Genomic DNA, 17,317 nt, shown 5'->3' with positions numbered 1-17,317 from the left:
CTGCATCTTCTAATCTGTTCCACTGTTCCTCAGGTCTGTTTCTTTGCCAGTACCATGCTGTTTTTATCACAGTAGCTTTGTAGTATAGTTGCAGGTTGGGGATTGTGATACCCCCTGTCATGTCTCTGTTACCTAGAATTGCTTTTGCTATTCTGAGTCTCTTCTTGTTCCAAATGAATTTTTGGATTGTTTTCTCAAGGTCTGTGAAGTGTGCTGTTGGGATCTCAATTGGAATCACATTGAATCTATACAGCAGTTTTGGAAGTATGGCCATTTTCACTGTATTAATCCCTCCTACCTAGGAGCAGGGGATGTCTGTCCATTTTCTGATATCATCTTCAATCTCTCTTTTCAGAGTGCCATAGTTTTCAGAGAAGAGGTCTTTGATTTCTTTCATTAGGTTGATTCATAGGTATTTCAGTTTTTTGCATGCTATTGTGAAAGAATTATTTGCCCTATTTCTCTCTCAGTGAGTCTGTCATTGGTGTAGAGGAAAGCTATTGATTTTTGTGTGTTGATCTTGTAACCAGCTACTTGGCTGAATTTGGTTATTAAGTCTAGAAGACTTTTGGTGGAGTTCTTGGGGTCTTCTATATAGAGTATCATGTCATCTGCAAATAATGACAATTTGACTTCTTCATTACCTATCTTTATTCCTTTGATTTCTTTCTCTTGTCTAACTGCAGTGGCTAATTTTTCCAAAACTATACTGAACAAGAGTGGTGATAGTGGACATCCTTGTCTTGTTCCTGATTTTAGTGTGAATGATTTCAGTTTTTGACCATTTAGTATGATATTGGCTGTTGGTTTTTCATAGATGGCTTTTATCAGTTTGAGGTAGAGACCACCTATTCCAATTTTTTGTAGGGTTTTTATCATAAATGCATGTTGGATTTTGTCAAATGCTTTTTCTGCATCTATGGAGATAATCATATGGTTTTTGTCCTTGGCTCTATTGATATAGTGGATTGATTACATTGATTGATTTGCATATGTTGAACCATCCCTGCATCCCTGGAATGAATCCCACTTGATCAGGGTGTATAATCTTCTTGACGATCTTCTGCATTCTATTTGTCAGTATCTTATTAAGGATTTTTGGATGTATGTTTATTAGTGAGACTGGCCTATAGTTCTCCTTTTTGGTTGGGTCTTTCTCTGCTTTGGGGGTCAAGGTGATGCTTGCTTCCAGGAATGAATTTGGGAGTATTGCTTCCCTGTCAATTTCATTGAAGAGTTTAAACAGTAGTAGCAGTAGTTCCTCTCTAAATGTCTTATAGAATTCAGTAGAAACTCTGAACCAGTTGGAACAGAGGTTAGGTAGAACTCTTGAAGACATCGGTGTAGGAAAAGATTTTAAGAACAAAACCTCAGTTGCCCATGAACTAGCACAAACAATCAACAAGTGGGATCTCTTCTTATTAAAAAGCTTCTGCCCAGCAAGAGAAACCACCAGCAGTGTGAAGAGACAACCCACAATGTGGGAAAAAATCTTCTCCTGCTCTTCCTCAGACAAAGGTCTACTATCTCGAATCTATAAAGAACTTAAAAAGATCAGACCTCCCAAATTTAAAGACCCAATCCGAAAATGAGCATCTGAAATGAACAGACATTTCTCAGACAAAGAAGTAAAAATAGTAAATACATACATGAAAAAATGTTTAACATCACTGGTCATTCCAGAGATGCAAATGAAAACAATGCTGAGATTCCACCTCACTCCAGAAAGAATGGCTGCTATCATGAAATCAACCAATAACAAATGCTGGTGGGGCTGTGGGGAAAGAGGAACCTTGCTCCACTGCTGGTGGGAGTGTAGACTAGTGCAAGCACTGTGGGAATCAGTATGGAGATACCTCAAAGAACTAGGACTGGAAGTCCCATTTGACCCTGCTATTCCCCTGCTGGGGATCTTCCCCAAAGAATTAAAAGAATCATACCACAGTGCACCCATGTTCATAGCAACACAGTTTGTGATAGCTAAAACTTGGAAACAGCCCAAATGCCCATCAACTGGTGACTGGATAAAGAAAATGTGGTTTTTTTTATAAAATGGAGTACTACTCAGCCATAAAAAATGAGAAATTAGAGACATTTATAGCTAAGTGGATGCACATTGAGGCAATAGTCTTAAGTGAAATAAATAGGACACAGATGTGTAAATACCAAATAGTTTCTCTGGTGTGAGAAAGTGAAAGTGTAAATAAGGACTAAATGTATAATAGGTCATGTGAAATAGGAAGAAAAGGGGCAAAGGGGAAGGAAGTGGGAGGGGTAGGGGAAAGGAAAGAAGGGAATGGGATTAATATGAGAAAATGGAAAAATAGGAACAAAATTTTTGTAAATAGGGAGGGCTGGAGGGGTTGAAGGGAGGGCTGGGCAAGGGTGAAAAACAAGAACCAAGAGAGACTATGTAAAGGTGCAAATTTCCAATGATGAATGTCATTATATTGTATACCTAAAATGTACCAATGATTAGAATGAATAATTGATAATGCAAAATAGGAAGAAAAGGTCCAAAAGGGTAGGGGTAGTGGGAGAGGCAGGGGAAAGGAAAGAAGGGAAAGGAAAAATGATGAGAAATGGAAATAAAGTCTTTGTAAATAGGGAAGGGTGGAGGGGGTGAAGGGAGGGCTAGGAATGGGGAAAAAATAAGAACCAAGATGCATCATGTAAAGGTACAAGTTCCCAATGAGAAATGTAATTGTGTTGTATACCTAAAATGTACCAATAAAAGAATTTAGCAACAACAAAAAAAGATCATTAATATGCATCTGGTCCAAAAGTAAACTGATAAATCTCAAAAACTTGTATTTACTAAAGTAAACATTATTATATTTGATCTATCGAATAAAAGACATATCTTAAGAGAACAAAGAAAGAACATAAGACTAATTCAAAATCACCCTCATCAATGTGTGTATTAATAGTTTAAGTCCATAGTTAGAAGCTACATTCATCAGTTTTCAAAAACAAAGATTTTTATAAGGAACTAGGTGCTGTTTATATAGTCTTTTTCTCCCCACCCCTACCAAATAAATAAGAAGTGTTCTGGTCATTTAGTTGCTGCCATATTTGGCACCCCAACATTGGTTCACTTTGATTGTATTGGAATGAAGGATCTGATAATACCTCACCTATATCTTTTGAGAATTTAAAGTAATAAAATTTCTTTGTACCTTGGCCAATAAAATATTAAAACATTAATTGTGGGAAAATGCCTCAGCCTACTAATTATGAAGACATAATATAAATGATTAATGGCACAGAAGAGGAATCATTTGAAGCTGCAAATTATCCTGTTGAAATTTCATGGTGAGGGCCGGGGATTTAGCTCAGTGGTGCCCATGCCTGTCAAGTGCAAGGTCCTGAGTTCAATCTCCGGTACTGGAATAAATAAACAGGTTTTAAAAAAAGAAAGAAAAAGAAAACAGAAATGTCATGGTGATTGCAAACCATACCTACAACATTCAATTTCACACAGATAATTCATTTTAGCAAATGTTTGTGGAGTTATACTTTATGTTTAATTTCGGCTCCTATGTTAATTACCAGAAGAACACTAACCATCAAACACGAGGAGCTAGGGGAGTGGATGTGGTGTATATGGTGGGGCAGAATTCCCAGCTACATGAACATTCATGGTTCGACTGTAACCCCCTCAGCTGAGAGCACACATAAGCCTGGTGTAGCCAGGTTTTCTGATTTTCTAAGAGGAGGTAGATAGTCTGATATCTCCTATATATTTCCTAAGTATAAAATTTGACAGTATACAAAATTAACATTATAAAATTAATAGCTTTTCTATAGACCAATAATGAACTAACTGAGAAGGACAGGAGAAAAACAATTACATTTACAATAGCTTAAATATTTAAAATAAAATAGCTCAGATACCTAGGAATCAATCTAACCAATTAGGTGAAAGACCTGTACAATAAAATTGAAGAGGACACTTGATGAAAAGATGAAAAGATCTTTCATCTTCATGGACAGGCAGAGTTAATATTGCTAAAAATGTCCATATTACCAAAAGTGATTTACAGATTCAAGGCAGTCCCCATCAAAATTTCAGTGACATTCTTTACAAAACTAGAAAAATCAATCTTAAAATTCAAAAGCTCCAGGGTAGCTAAAATAATCCTTAGTAAAAATACCAAGGCTGGAGGCATCTCAATACTCAATTTGAAATTACACTGCAAAACTATAGTAACAAAAACAGCATGATATTGCCACAAAAATAGACACATAGACCAATGGAATAGGAGTAGAAGTCACAGATATGAACCCACTCAATTAAAGTCTTCTGATTCTTGACAAAGAAACTAAAAGCATACACTGGAGAAAAGACAATCTCTTAAATAAATACTGTTGGGAAAATTATATGTCCATCTGTAGATTGAAATTATATCCTTATCAGGTCGGGGATTTAGCTCAGTGGTTTTGCCACCTGCCTCGCAAGCACAAGGTCTGGAGTTCGATCCCTGGTACCAAAAAAAAAAAAGAAATTATATCCTTATCTCCAACTCTGTACAGAAATTTATTCCAAATATATCAAAGCCCTAGGAATAAGACCTGAAACTTTAGAACTTCTAGAAGAAAACATAGGGGAAACACTTGAAGGAATAGCTGCTGACAAAGACTTCCTCAATAGAATAGCAACAGACAAGAAATGATAGCAAAAATCAACAAAGAGGACTACATCAAATTAAAAAGTTTTTGAACAGCAAGGGAAACAACCAACATAGTAAAGAGAGAGACTATAGAATGGATAAAATTTGCCATTTACTCTTCTGATAAAGGATTAATATCTATAGTATATAAAGAACTCAAAAAACTTAATGCCAAAAACATTGAAAAGCCCAATAAACACATGTGGAAATTAATTAGACAGATACTTCTCAAAAGAAGATGTACAAATAGCCAATAAGTATATGGAAAAATGTTCAACATCTTTAGCCATCAGGGAAATACAAATCAAAACTGCATTTAGATTCCATTACAGTCCAGTCAGAAGGGCTATCACCAAAAATAAAACAACAAAAGCAAAAAGTGCTGGTGATGATTTGGGGAGCATGAGGAGGAACTGCTCTGCATTGCTGTAGGAATGTAAATTAGTACAAACACTATGGAAATCAGTACTGAAATTACTCAAAAAATTAAAAATCCAACCACCATATGGCCCACCTATACCACTGTTTAGAATATACCCAAAGGAACTAAAATCATCATACTATACACATACAGCATCTGAATACCCATTTTTATTGTGGCACAATTTACCATAGCCAAAATATGGAGCTGGTCTAGGTATCCATGAACAGATGAATGGATAATAAATGTGTGGTATTTATACACAGTGGAAAATTATTCAACCATAAAGAAGAAATTTTGTAATTTGGAGGAAAATGGATGGAACTGAAGACTATCAGGTTAAACAAAATAAGCCAGACTCAGAAAGACAAGCATCACATGTTTTCCCTAATATGTGAAATCTAAAAGAGATGACATGAAAATAGAAGTGAGACTGTTATTAAACAAAGCAGGGAAGGAGTATGTAGAGGAGGATAATGAGGGGATGGATATTACCAAAAATATACACATACATGAAAATGCCACATTGAGACCCAATATTTTAAAAAATTAATAGTCACAAATAAAAATATTTTTTAAATCATGAAAGTTTGGATTAAACATGTTTTAAAAAACATTGTGCTGGAAGCATGCACTGCTTTTTACTAATATTTTACCCAAGTTTGCAAACAGGTCCTTGAAGTGGGTTTGGGCCCAAAGCCTCTGTTTCTGATCACTGTGCTACACAATCAGACCTCACACCAATTTCAACCCTAAAACTCACTAACTCAGTGGTTTTGGTTTAAAAAATTAATACCTAAGAGGCTTTCTAATAAGAAGAGATCCCACTTGTTGATTCTTTGTGCTAGTTCAAGTGCGACTGAGGTTTTGTTCATAAATCTTTTCCTACACCAGTGTCTTCAAGAGTTATACCTAACCTCTCCTCCAACCAGTTTAGTGTTTGTTTTAATATTTAGATCTTTAATCCATTTCAATTTTAATTTAGTGCATGGTGAGAGATATAGGTCAAGTTTTAATCTTTAACAAGTTGAAACACAATTTCTCCAGCACTGTTTATTAAAGAGGCTATCTTTCCTCCTGTGAGGGTGTTTGGCTCCTTTGTCAAAGACGAGGTGGTGGAGTGTGTCTGGAGTTGTTTCTGCATCATCTAATCGGTTCCACTGATCCTTGAGAAACCACCAACAGTGTGAAGAGACAACCAACAATGTGGGAAAAATTTTTTACCAGCTGTTCCTCAAAAGTCTACTATCTAGAATATATAAAGAACTTAAAAAAAATCAGACCTCCCAAATGTAAAGACCCAGTCCAAAAGTGGGCATCTGAAATGAACAGACATTTCTCAGGTAAAGAAGTAAAAGCAGCAAATAAACATATGAAAAAATGTTCAACATCACTGATCATTCGAAAGTGCAAATGAAAACAACACTGAGATTCCATCTCACCCCAGAAATAATGGCTGCTATCAAGAAATTAACCAATAACAAATGCTGACGGGGCTCTAGGGAAAAAGGAATCTTTCTCCACTGCTGGTGGGAGTGTAGACTGGTGCAACCACTGTGGAAATCAGTATGGAGATACCTCAAAGAACTAGGACTAGAGGTGCCATTTGACCCAGCTATTCCCCTGCTGGATATTTTCTCAAAAGAATTAAAAGAATCACACCGCAGTGGTATATGTGCACCCATGTTCATAGCAGCACAGTTTGTAATAGCTAAAACTTGGAAGCAGCTCAAGTGCCCATCAACTGGAGACTAGATAAAGAAAATGTGGTTTTTAAAAATAAAATGGAGTACTACTCAGCCATAAAGAATAAGAAATTAGAGACATTTATACCTAAATGGATGCACATTGAGGCGATACTCTTAAGTGAAATAAATCAGACACAGATGTGTAAATACTGAATAGTTTCTCTGGTGTGAGAAACTGAAAGTGTAAATAAGGATCAAAATGTATAATTGATAATATGAAATAGAAAAGTTCCAAAGGGGAAGTAAGAGGGGTAGGGGAAAGGAAAGAAGGGAAAGTAATAAATATGAGAAAAGGGAAAACTGGAAACAAAGTCTTTGTAAATAGAGAAGGGTGGAGGGGGTGAAGGGAGGACAAGGGAAGGGGGAAAAATAAGAACCGAGATACATCATGTAAAGGTGCAAATTCCCAATAATGAACGCCAGCATATTGTATATCTAAAATGTACCAATAAAATTAACGAATAAAAAAATTAATACCTAAGAGCTCCATTTTCCTCTTGCAAAAGAGGAAAATAAATGTCTACCAGACTATTGTGAAGATTGTAGAAAACCAATGCAATATGAGTGAAAGCACTTAGCATTTTCTCCTTTTCTGAACGATTTAGAAAAGTAGGTTGTTACTTCATTCCTTTGATACTTGTTATATTCAGAGAATATCAGATTCCTGATTATTAAGGGGTCAGAGCTGTCCCATTTGCTGTTGGAACACAACATTTTACTTGAACAATGAGAAGAGTTCGAACCTATGGATTTCTACTCTTCTTCCAAAGAGTTTCTTCCAAATTGTTTCATCAAGTCTGAAACAATTTTCTGAGTGACCCAGGGGAGAGTGCATCTTTGTACACAGTCCTGTGTCCTGAACAGAACTCTTTTCCACTGGTCTCATCTGAACTCATCTCTCTCCCTTGTAAAGTTGCTTCAATTAGTCAAATAGCACTTAAGCACATCAAGAAGTGATTAGTGATTACACCCGGTGATCTGAGAACAGAGTGATTTTGCTTAGATTACAGTTGATTATAAAGCCAAAGATCAACATTCCACAGTAAGAGGCCTGGACAAAATAAATATAAACAGTTAATGTTTTAAAAATAGACAAATGTTAGTGAAAGTTCATTAAGCAAATGATCAGTGACTGACTAGAAATATGAGTCTTGTTTCTGTTCCATGGGCCTTGCCTAACTCAGGCTTGATTTCAAAAACTGTATCCAGAGCGAAAAGAGAAAAACAGTCATATACCACAATCAAAAGAGATTAGACAGGGTATATAGTCAAGCCTGCCCACTAAGGAGTATTAGAATGAACCAGGTAGCACACATGTGGCCATTGGGTCTTTAAACCTGTGGATGAAAGAAACTTGAAGGTCACTCCAGTGTCAGAAGAACTGATTTCCCTCTTTGCAGGCTGATACTTTCCTTTCTCTTGTTTGCAAGTGTAGCATTTCACCCTGCAAGTCTAAATATGGACACTTTAGCTAAGAGAACAAAAGCAGGACAACATTCCTTCTATATGAAATTAATGGGGGGGGGTTCCTTGGTCCTTTTTTAAAAGGTAAGATTTATTTTAATTTTACTGATATTTTACCTGACTCAAAATACTACAAATTCTAAATTTTATAGCCCATTTTAATAAGTGAAGGACTTTAAAATTAAAAGGAATTCAGGCCTGGGGATATGAATGAATTGATTTATTAAAGAAATCAAAATTCAAATATTTTTTGCAATGTAGCTAAAAACCATACATTTTCTAAAATACAAAATCCAGGGCTGGGGATTTAGCTCAGTGGTTCCACCGCCTGCCTCGCAAGCGCAAGGACCTGAGTTCAATCCCCGGTAGCAGGAAAAAAAAAAAAAATTCAATGGCTAATTATTTACCATTTAAATTACTCTGTATTAGACACAGGAGACAGAGACTGAGGCAGTGGAGTCAGAGTAGTGCCTGTCTTTGGCTCTAGGGAACTAGAGCTGCACAGATGATGGAGAAACCTTGATGATTCCAGAGTATCCATTTTCATAATCTAAGTTATATAAGAACTTCATAAGGAAATTTGGGCTCTATAATTCATATCTTCAAAATATCTAAGTCCTTTTCCCTAACTTGTCAGAGTCAGTTAGCCAAATTAAGAAGTTGTACATTGTCATGTGAACCAGCAAGGAATTTTTATAAATTCTCTAATTTAGTTATCTTTATATAAAAATTTGTTGATTGTTTGCTCGTCACGTAATGGCTTATTGTTAGAATGACCTCATAGTCTAGATGTTACAGAATGATACTCATTTCAAAAATTCTAATTGATCTCATTAGTATTTTAGCACTACAACTTCCAACAAACTCTGTTTTGGAAAATGTGTTTAAATTTTGCATGTCTAACCTCGTGAGCTTAAGGGCCTTAAATATAGATCAGCGATGGCTATAGTGTAAGGACTCAGCTTATTTGTGGAAGGTACCTCTCTCCATGAAATGCTGTGCAAGGAAGAGCCAGATAAGGAATGTGGGTGAGAAACATTTGCTTGGTTTACGTTTGTAATGTAAGTTATACTGAGAAGCATTTTCAAGGGGAATATTTCCAGTTAGAAACAGAAGGCATGATGAAAATATCACCCTTTTTTCTTCAGCACATGCTTATAGGCATTTTTAGTCACAATAATCTCAGCAAAATTTCCTTACTGGAAAATAACGCCAATGAGTCGTTTACTGACCAGATAGTGTCAGCAAAACTTAGTCAGATTTGGTTCTCTGTGTACATTTTAACTGCAACTGGACTCCAGAATTTCAAGAATTGCAGTAAATGCCATGCTCTTGACTTACATGCCAAACAAAGAGAATGAAGATTTTTTTTCTCCTACTTCATTTTCAGTGTGTCAGCAGGTTAGGCACCCACAGGGCTGGTTGCCCCTGGAGGCTGGAAGGTATGCATGTCTCTGCCAAAATGCCCCTCTCGTCCAAGTCACTCTTTGTATATTTAATTTCAAAAGTTCATGAAAGAAGAATGCTGTTTTAATTTGTACTTGGAGTAAGATTTATTTCCATTTGGGCTTACTTTTAGATATAAATATGAAGGGATGATTTTTTTTTTTATGATTAGTGAATTTGGTAGTGTGGATTTCCACCATAGCAAAATAGCTATGAGTGTGTATCAGAATTAGATGCTAACAATAATTAGATTACTAGCTTCTTTTGATAAATTATAGTGATCCAACGATATCCCTTAATGATGTCTCTACTTCTAACTTGAAATTTAGTTTTTTGAAGGGAATAAAAAGAGCCATACAAGTGATTATAGTCTCTCTCTTGTTATAGTAGTGAACAATCTTTAATGATCAACTATTAAATGCTGTGCTTTGTACATTTTTAAGATTTTTATTTCCTTCATCGTGAAAATGTCACCATATAAATGCAATCTATTTTGTTTCACAGTTTGTTTACTTGTAGTGCTGAGGATTTAACAGAGGGCCTCATACTTGTTGGTAAGCATCCTCCCATTGTGATATACCCCCAGCCCTACAGATATGTAAAAGGATGAGACTCATAGTCTAAAGAACCACTAGTGGAAATATTTACAATCTTAAGGGAAAGATATGTCTGGGCTTCAACATACTCTTCACTCATTCATTCCTTCATTCTGACAGTCAACTAGTCTTCATTGCACACACATGTGCTCAAACATTCCTTATTAATTGATGAGCAAAACAGTTTTATTATCTGCCCTCACAGAGCTTATAATCTAGTGGAGGGAAGGGAAAAGCAAGAAAACAAAGAGTTCTAAAATGATCATACAAGCTTAAATATTGCATAGTTTTTCTTTTATGAGAAATATATATATAACATATATATAAATTAATATATATTTATATATATGATAGAGAAATAGGAAGTATGGAGAAGCTCAAATAACTCCTCAAATTACCTAATCTGTTGTTTCAAAAATATTTTAATATATATAGTTTGTTTCATTTATACTACTTTCTCTTTGTTTTATGAAAAGAAAGTTTTTTCCTATGTCTTGTACTCTGAATAACTACTTATAATATTATGATTTACTATATATTACTTATTGTAATTCTCATTATTGTTATGAAATTTTATTTTATTTTCTCATTAAATTTTTAAAAACATTTTGATAAGAAGCACATCCAAGCATACAGAGAGTAACTGAAGAAATAATCATATGGAAACTTCTCCAAAGAGGTATAAAGTTCAGACTTTAAATTTCAGACTTAAAATATAAGACGAATCCAACCATTCATGTTTAAAATGGGGAAAAATTAGATGCCCAGGTTTTTATTTGGCATCTTAGGCAAATAACAATTCAATATGAAAAGCAAACCATAGTGCCTATAATATTTTTTAATTGAAATAAAATAAGCAACACAATCCAGTTATTATATTTTATAAATCATATCTGCAAGATAATTTGTCACATTCCCTAACATGGTAGATTTGGGCTCATATACTTGGGATCCAGCCCTCCTTGTTAGACCATTTTAGGAAACACAATTTGAACAAAGTGTAACCTCCCTCAATCTTTTTCCACTTATATAAAACAATTATAACAACTTTAGTGATATGATAGCACTGTTGTGAATGCAAAATAAAAATAAGGAATGAAAATTATAAAAACCATAATAGATTATATTAATACAAGGTGTATTGACAGTATAATAGTAACTATATTGTTTTGGTTATTAATGATTTCACATGTGTATATCTTATATCCTCAAGGAAATTCTATGTTGCTAGCATATGGAAATTCTGCTAGTCATACAAGAGTTCCACAAATAGTTTTTAGCCAATTCATTAATTCATCCTGTTTGAAAACATATTTTCACTAGAAGAATAGTGGTATATGTAAACTAGGGGAATCATAACTGACTTCTCAGAATAACAACCAAGTTTACACTTAGTTTATTTATTTCAGTTAAAGCTGATTATTGAGTCACTAATGGTGAAACTTCCATGATAAATATGGTCTTCTAAGCTCCAACAATGGGAAACAAAGCATTAACCTTTTTATGAATTAATGAGAAATATGGAAAAGTTTTTACTTTCCAAATATTTTCTAAGCCACTATAAAGATGATTTGCACCATGACCATAAAATTAAAATATATTTTATGGGCATTTAAAAAAATATGGAACATCCTACCATAAAGCTATCAATTAGATAATGTGTTTTAATTAACACAAGTTTTATTAAAAGCTTACATAGCAGCCAAAATATTTAATTTTAATATTCCAATGTGAATTGCATTTCCAAGACAGTATTTGAGTAAAAGGTACTTAGTATCACTCAACACATTTAAATAATGATTTGTATATATCCTTCATCATATAATTTATTTTTTCTGACATCAACTTGGTAGGTCTTTAATTATGTTGTACAAGGAATAATCAGAAATCACAGTGAATATTTAAGAAAAGAACTTGTTATAGTAAAAGACACATTGCCAAGAATGAGAGCATAAGTTTGCTAGAAGTGAAGGGGAGTACTTTGAGTATCTTTAGGGAGATTAATGGCAAAGTTTCTTTTACTTAAATAAATTTTTATTTAAATGTTCACTGTATGTTTTGATCACCCCTCATCAATCAATTTCTGTCAAATAAAAACATTACTGTGTGTCCTCACTCACCTTATTCACCAGATATGGCACTTTGCAACTTCTGGCACTTCCTCAAAGTCAAAATGATCACAAAAGGAAAACATTTTTAATCAATTCAGGACATTGAAGCAGCCACAACAGTGCAACTAAAGATACTCATGAAGGAAGACTTCCAAACCTGCTTCAGAAAATGGTAAGAACAAATGGGAATATGTCTTTTGCTACAATAATTTTTAAAATTTAAATATTCACCATATATTTTGATCATACCTGGCATCTAAATTTCACTGGGTAATACATTACATTTAAAAAAAAATTAACCATAAAATGGGGGATAATTTTAGTACAGTTATGCAGCATCATAATTTACAGAAGCTGAGAGAAAAAGGTTCTTAGAAACAGAATAATCCCTGCATCCTCACAAAATTACACAAAAATTTCTTCAGGTAGATGACCAATTGATGTCTTTAATAATATCCAGCTTTTGTAATTTAGAAGCCCATTACAAAATGGAATCTGTTATAGGTCTAGAAATACCTGATTTTAAGGAATCATCACACTCTTAAAAGGGATGACTTTAGGAAAAAGCCAGAGGAGTTCTTGAGAAGGAATCTAGTCAATCCAAGACAAATGCATTTCTAGATCATACCTTTTGGAGTTTTGGATGAGAGAAGAGTGTATTATATTATCCAGTTATCCCATGAATACTCACACTTACTATGAGGACCTTCTACATTTTCTATTTCTGATTTTCATTCTTCCTAATGAAGTTGAAGCTCACTGACCACATTTTAGCTTCTAATACATAGCAATATGGAATGCCTTATGTAAAGCACGATTGTCTTATCTTAAATTTTTGCTTTTCCAAATGAAATAACCCTAGTTTCTACATCCTTCTTCAAAGATAGTCTAACCATAGAACTGAAACAGACTACAGTGAGTACCAAGTCCGTGGCTTATAGTGATACATTTCTGTTCACACTGTACCAACTTTGCCAACGAAACTACATACAAATGAAAACTCAACACAAAGGAAGTGAAAACAAAGCCCCACAATATTTGCTTCCATTGTATGAAACAGAGTTCAGTTACCACACCTCAATTTTCTAAAGTTTATTGTAGATATATCTGAAGCTTTAATTTTTGGAAGTCAAAAATCTTATCATTGAAAGATTCAGGAAACATTATGTTATAAAATGTTTGAAACCACATACAAGCCTAATACTTTCTTCCTTGTCCTACTTTATATAGTTGTTACAATTAGGCACAAGATACTGTGAGTTTACAAAGTTGTGGCTCTATATAATATATTATATGCTATGAGGATATTAAATTAACTCACTAAAGAACCTTCCCATATGTAAATCAAATAGGACATTTACTTTCAAAGAAATTAAACCATAAACCTGACACATGTAAAAATTATAAATGAGGGGGCAGTGTGTAAAATAAAATATAAGATTAAAGCAAAAAAAATGTTACTTTGCATCACAAAAATGTTTGCACCAACAATAACAATGTTGGAGAAGAGATTGATGGGTAAAATTAGTGCATACAAAGAATATAATATTACTAATACATTTTTACCTGCAAGAAATTTTCTGGCTTTGATTCAATGAAATCCATTATCCTAGGTGGTACTGGAGCCCTGTAAGCTACTCATCTCAGGCATATTTAGTCTCCTGAGCTGCCTCAAAGCCTTGACATAATAAAAGGTCAAGCAGATCCAACTAAGCATTTATAAACTACACTCAACCCATTTCAACTACAAACCACACATTCTCCTGCTGAGCTCTGCTCACTCTCATTTTACTGTATAAGCAGACTAATTTGGAAATGGCTTGTCTAGGGCACTCAGGAACACCTTGATTTTCAAAACAATCCTACTTTTCCACTTTATCACAGAAACAGCTATAACAACATTTGAGAGAACCATAAAATGGTGCCTCAATAGTGAAGGAATGAACAGCAAATAGCAACACTATTAAATGAAATGAATGCATTTCACCTTCCAGCTCGGCTGTGCTGCCTGAGACACAAGGTACAAACATGAAAAGGTTGGGGTGGAATTTCAAGAAAACCAATTTGTTTCACCATTCATTTGCAAGATGCTGGATGTAAAATGATACAAGCCACCTCCCTCTCCTATCATTTTAAATTCAAGGCCCTCAATATCACTCCCCACAAACCCAATTAAAAATAAAGAGCCAAGCTGTGAATCTGCATCTAGCTCTATAATAAAGATCAAATGATAGGCATCTGTCTTAATTGGTCACAACAAAACTAAGGAACAATAATGAGAATAAATCTCACATTAATCAAAATGAAGCCAATGAATAATAATACAAACCAGAAGCATAGTTTCAAAAATATGCAGTTACTTCCAAGAATGCAAGGGCATTTATAATCCATAAAAATGACAATAAAGCAAACACATGCTGCATATAAATATGCTTCATAAATATAATATAAATGCTAAGTAACATGTATATAATATGAATAACAATGAGGTATATATGTGAATGTTCACAATCAAATCTATGTGCAAAAAATGAAACTCCAAATCTGGCAAATGGTTTTTCAACAAGAGTGCATCAGAAGATGAAATAGAATGCTAAATCCTTGGGACCCTTAGCAAAACTGGCTTATAATTAGGCCAAGAAGACTGAGCCACCAAATGTGCTTCTGAGGAAGGCCCAACCCTATTTGTGAGAACTGCAAATGAAATGACTCCTTTTAACAACACCCTTTTCTTGCTGTTAGCTCTTTTTCCACCCCCCTGATTTTGTTACTAAGCTTGGGAGGAAAGGACTCAAGTGGCTCAGTCTGTATTCTGAGCCAATTTGTGATAAAAATCAGAGCACCATTTTTTAAACACAAGCAGATGCCTTCCACGTCTCTCTTCCTGGCAACCTTCCTCTCCCTCCATCCTCATCTCTGTCACCACATCTCCCCCCTCCTAGTCTGAGAGACAGGAGTCATTGTTCAAGTCCAGGCCACAAATGTACACACAAGTCATTTAACAACGAGCTCAACTAAAAAGGTAGCCCGGCTGTCTCCCACTCACCGTGCTGAGACCCGAAGGAGCTGCTGAAAAGAGGGAGAGATGCAGACTGAATCCATTTCCCTTCTGACCAAGTCGGATGCAGCCTCCGAACCCAACATCAGCAGTGAGCGCTGGGATTTTTTTTCCTCGGGTCTCTGGTTGGCGACCGTGCTAAGAGGAACCACCCTTCCAGCCCCTCTAGAGTATCAGCAGTGGAGGCGGCAGCGGCGGCTGGAGCAAGGCAAGCAGCATCACCACTAAGGCCTCCTCCCTCTTGGAGGATGGGGTGAGCTCAGAAGCAGCCAGAAACTTGCAGCAGACACCTCCTCTGGCTCCTCCTCTCCCTCCCCCACCCATGGCCCCACCCCTGCTGCGGAAGAGGCTGCCGTCCCGGCAGCTGCTGGTTGTCATGGCAATGACCAATGGAGAGCACTGGGCTAAGGGGGAGGGGATGGGAGGGGAGGGGTTGGGAGGCCTTGGGAAGGGAGGGGGCACGGTAGCTGCCTGGGCTGGAGGACAGAGAAGTTGAGCTGCGGTCTCTGAGGTGCTCTGTGCTCTTGGTGTCTCCTACCCTGGACTCCAGGTCATTAGAGGTGGGGCAGGGGGAAAAGGCGGGGGAGGAGAATAATTGTAAATTTAATAGAAATCTACATTGAAATACACGAAACAGTTTAGCTATACTTTTTGCATTTTCTACAGCTCTCCGGTAAATTATGTTAAATTTGCAATCAGGAGAAAAAAAGAATAAATGTAGAACAAATTACATTGTAAGACGGCAGAGTATTATTCAAATTTGTTCGTCCTTGATAGCGTATTTTAGGCAATGACACCCAAGGTTGTTCGAAAGCAACGTGAATGGCTGGACTTTGCAGTAAACTAACAGTCTGACTCCTTTGCACTACTCCGGACTAGCTCTCGGGTGAGTCGTTGACGTCACTGTTCTAGCTTCTCTGAAGAAGACCTGGAGTTGTTGACACTGCCCCCGGAAAACCATCTGGAAGTGAGGGGCCCGAAATTCCTTTGAAGAACTAAGGTTCTCAGCAGCACCAGGAGGTGGACAGTTCCCAATCCTTTCAGTGCCAAACTCCTAGAGTGTTCAGTTTCTTGCAGGGTATTCCATGCTATTTTCACGGATGACCTTTTGGAGTTCAGAAGCCAGCTGGCAGTCAGAGTGGCAGGTAGGAAAAAGGAAAATGAAATGGGCAGTGATGAGCTCTAACCATGTTGCATTTTACTATAAATTATAGGTGGCACTAGTATTTATCTCATGCGGCAGTTGTAAAGATTGTGATAATACATTAAAAGGCGCTGGCAGGGCTGGGAATTTAGCTCAGTGGTTTCGCCGCCTGCTGCGCAAGCGCAAGGACCCGAGTTAGACCCCCGGTACCAAAACAAAACAAAACAAAACAAAACAAAAAAACCAAAAAACCTGTGGCATGTAGTGAGTATATAATACATAGCTCCTATTATCACTATTATTAGTACTATAGTAGTACATTGCAACTATCATTTAATCTAAAGGTTTTAGGAAAGAGCATGGCATCTCAGGTAGAAGAAAAATTAAGTGAAAACACTAAATACATGATAGTTGTGATGATGATGATGATCATGGTGGTGGTGGTGGCTGCAGCCAAGATGTGGAGGCCCTATACTTGATGTAGGAAATCTTGATGTAGGTGATTATGCTGGAAACCTTGCAGCTGTTGAATTTCCCAAATTTACATGACTATCAAAACTGACTTCTAACAAGATCATTTGTTCTTGTAATCATTAAACTTTTCTACAATTTCTCAACAAAATAAAGATAATCTTTGGTCTTAACTAGCAGTTATT

General features: G+C 35.9%; 1 protein-coding gene across 4 annotated transcripts in view; it reads right to left on the bottom strand.

The window, feature by feature from the left end:
* Jakmip2 (janus kinase and microtubule interacting protein 2) overlaps window positions 1-15,839 on the bottom strand; it is a 197,678-nt gene extending 181,839 nt beyond the window's left edge. For all 4 annotated transcript variants that reach the window (XM_013075748.3, XM_013075749.3, XM_004854361.3 and 1 more), the window contains exon 1: window positions 15,506-15,839. The gene's annotated coding sequence lies outside the window, so the exon portion shown is untranslated. The remainder of the gene's footprint in view (window positions 1-15,505) is intronic.
* Between the last annotated feature and the right edge of the window lie 1,478 nt (window positions 15,840-17,317).

This window comes from Heterocephalus glaber, unplaced genomic scaffold (assembly GCF_053883595.1).
Source record: "Heterocephalus glaber isolate CG9 unplaced genomic scaffold, H.glaber_assembly_v1.0 deba00001463, whole genome shotgun sequence".
NCBI lineage: Eukaryota > Metazoa > Chordata > Mammalia > Rodentia > Bathyergidae > Heterocephalus > Heterocephalus glaber.
Note: the sequence above shows the minus strand (reverse complement) of the source record. Positions and strands in the feature narration are given on the sequence as shown.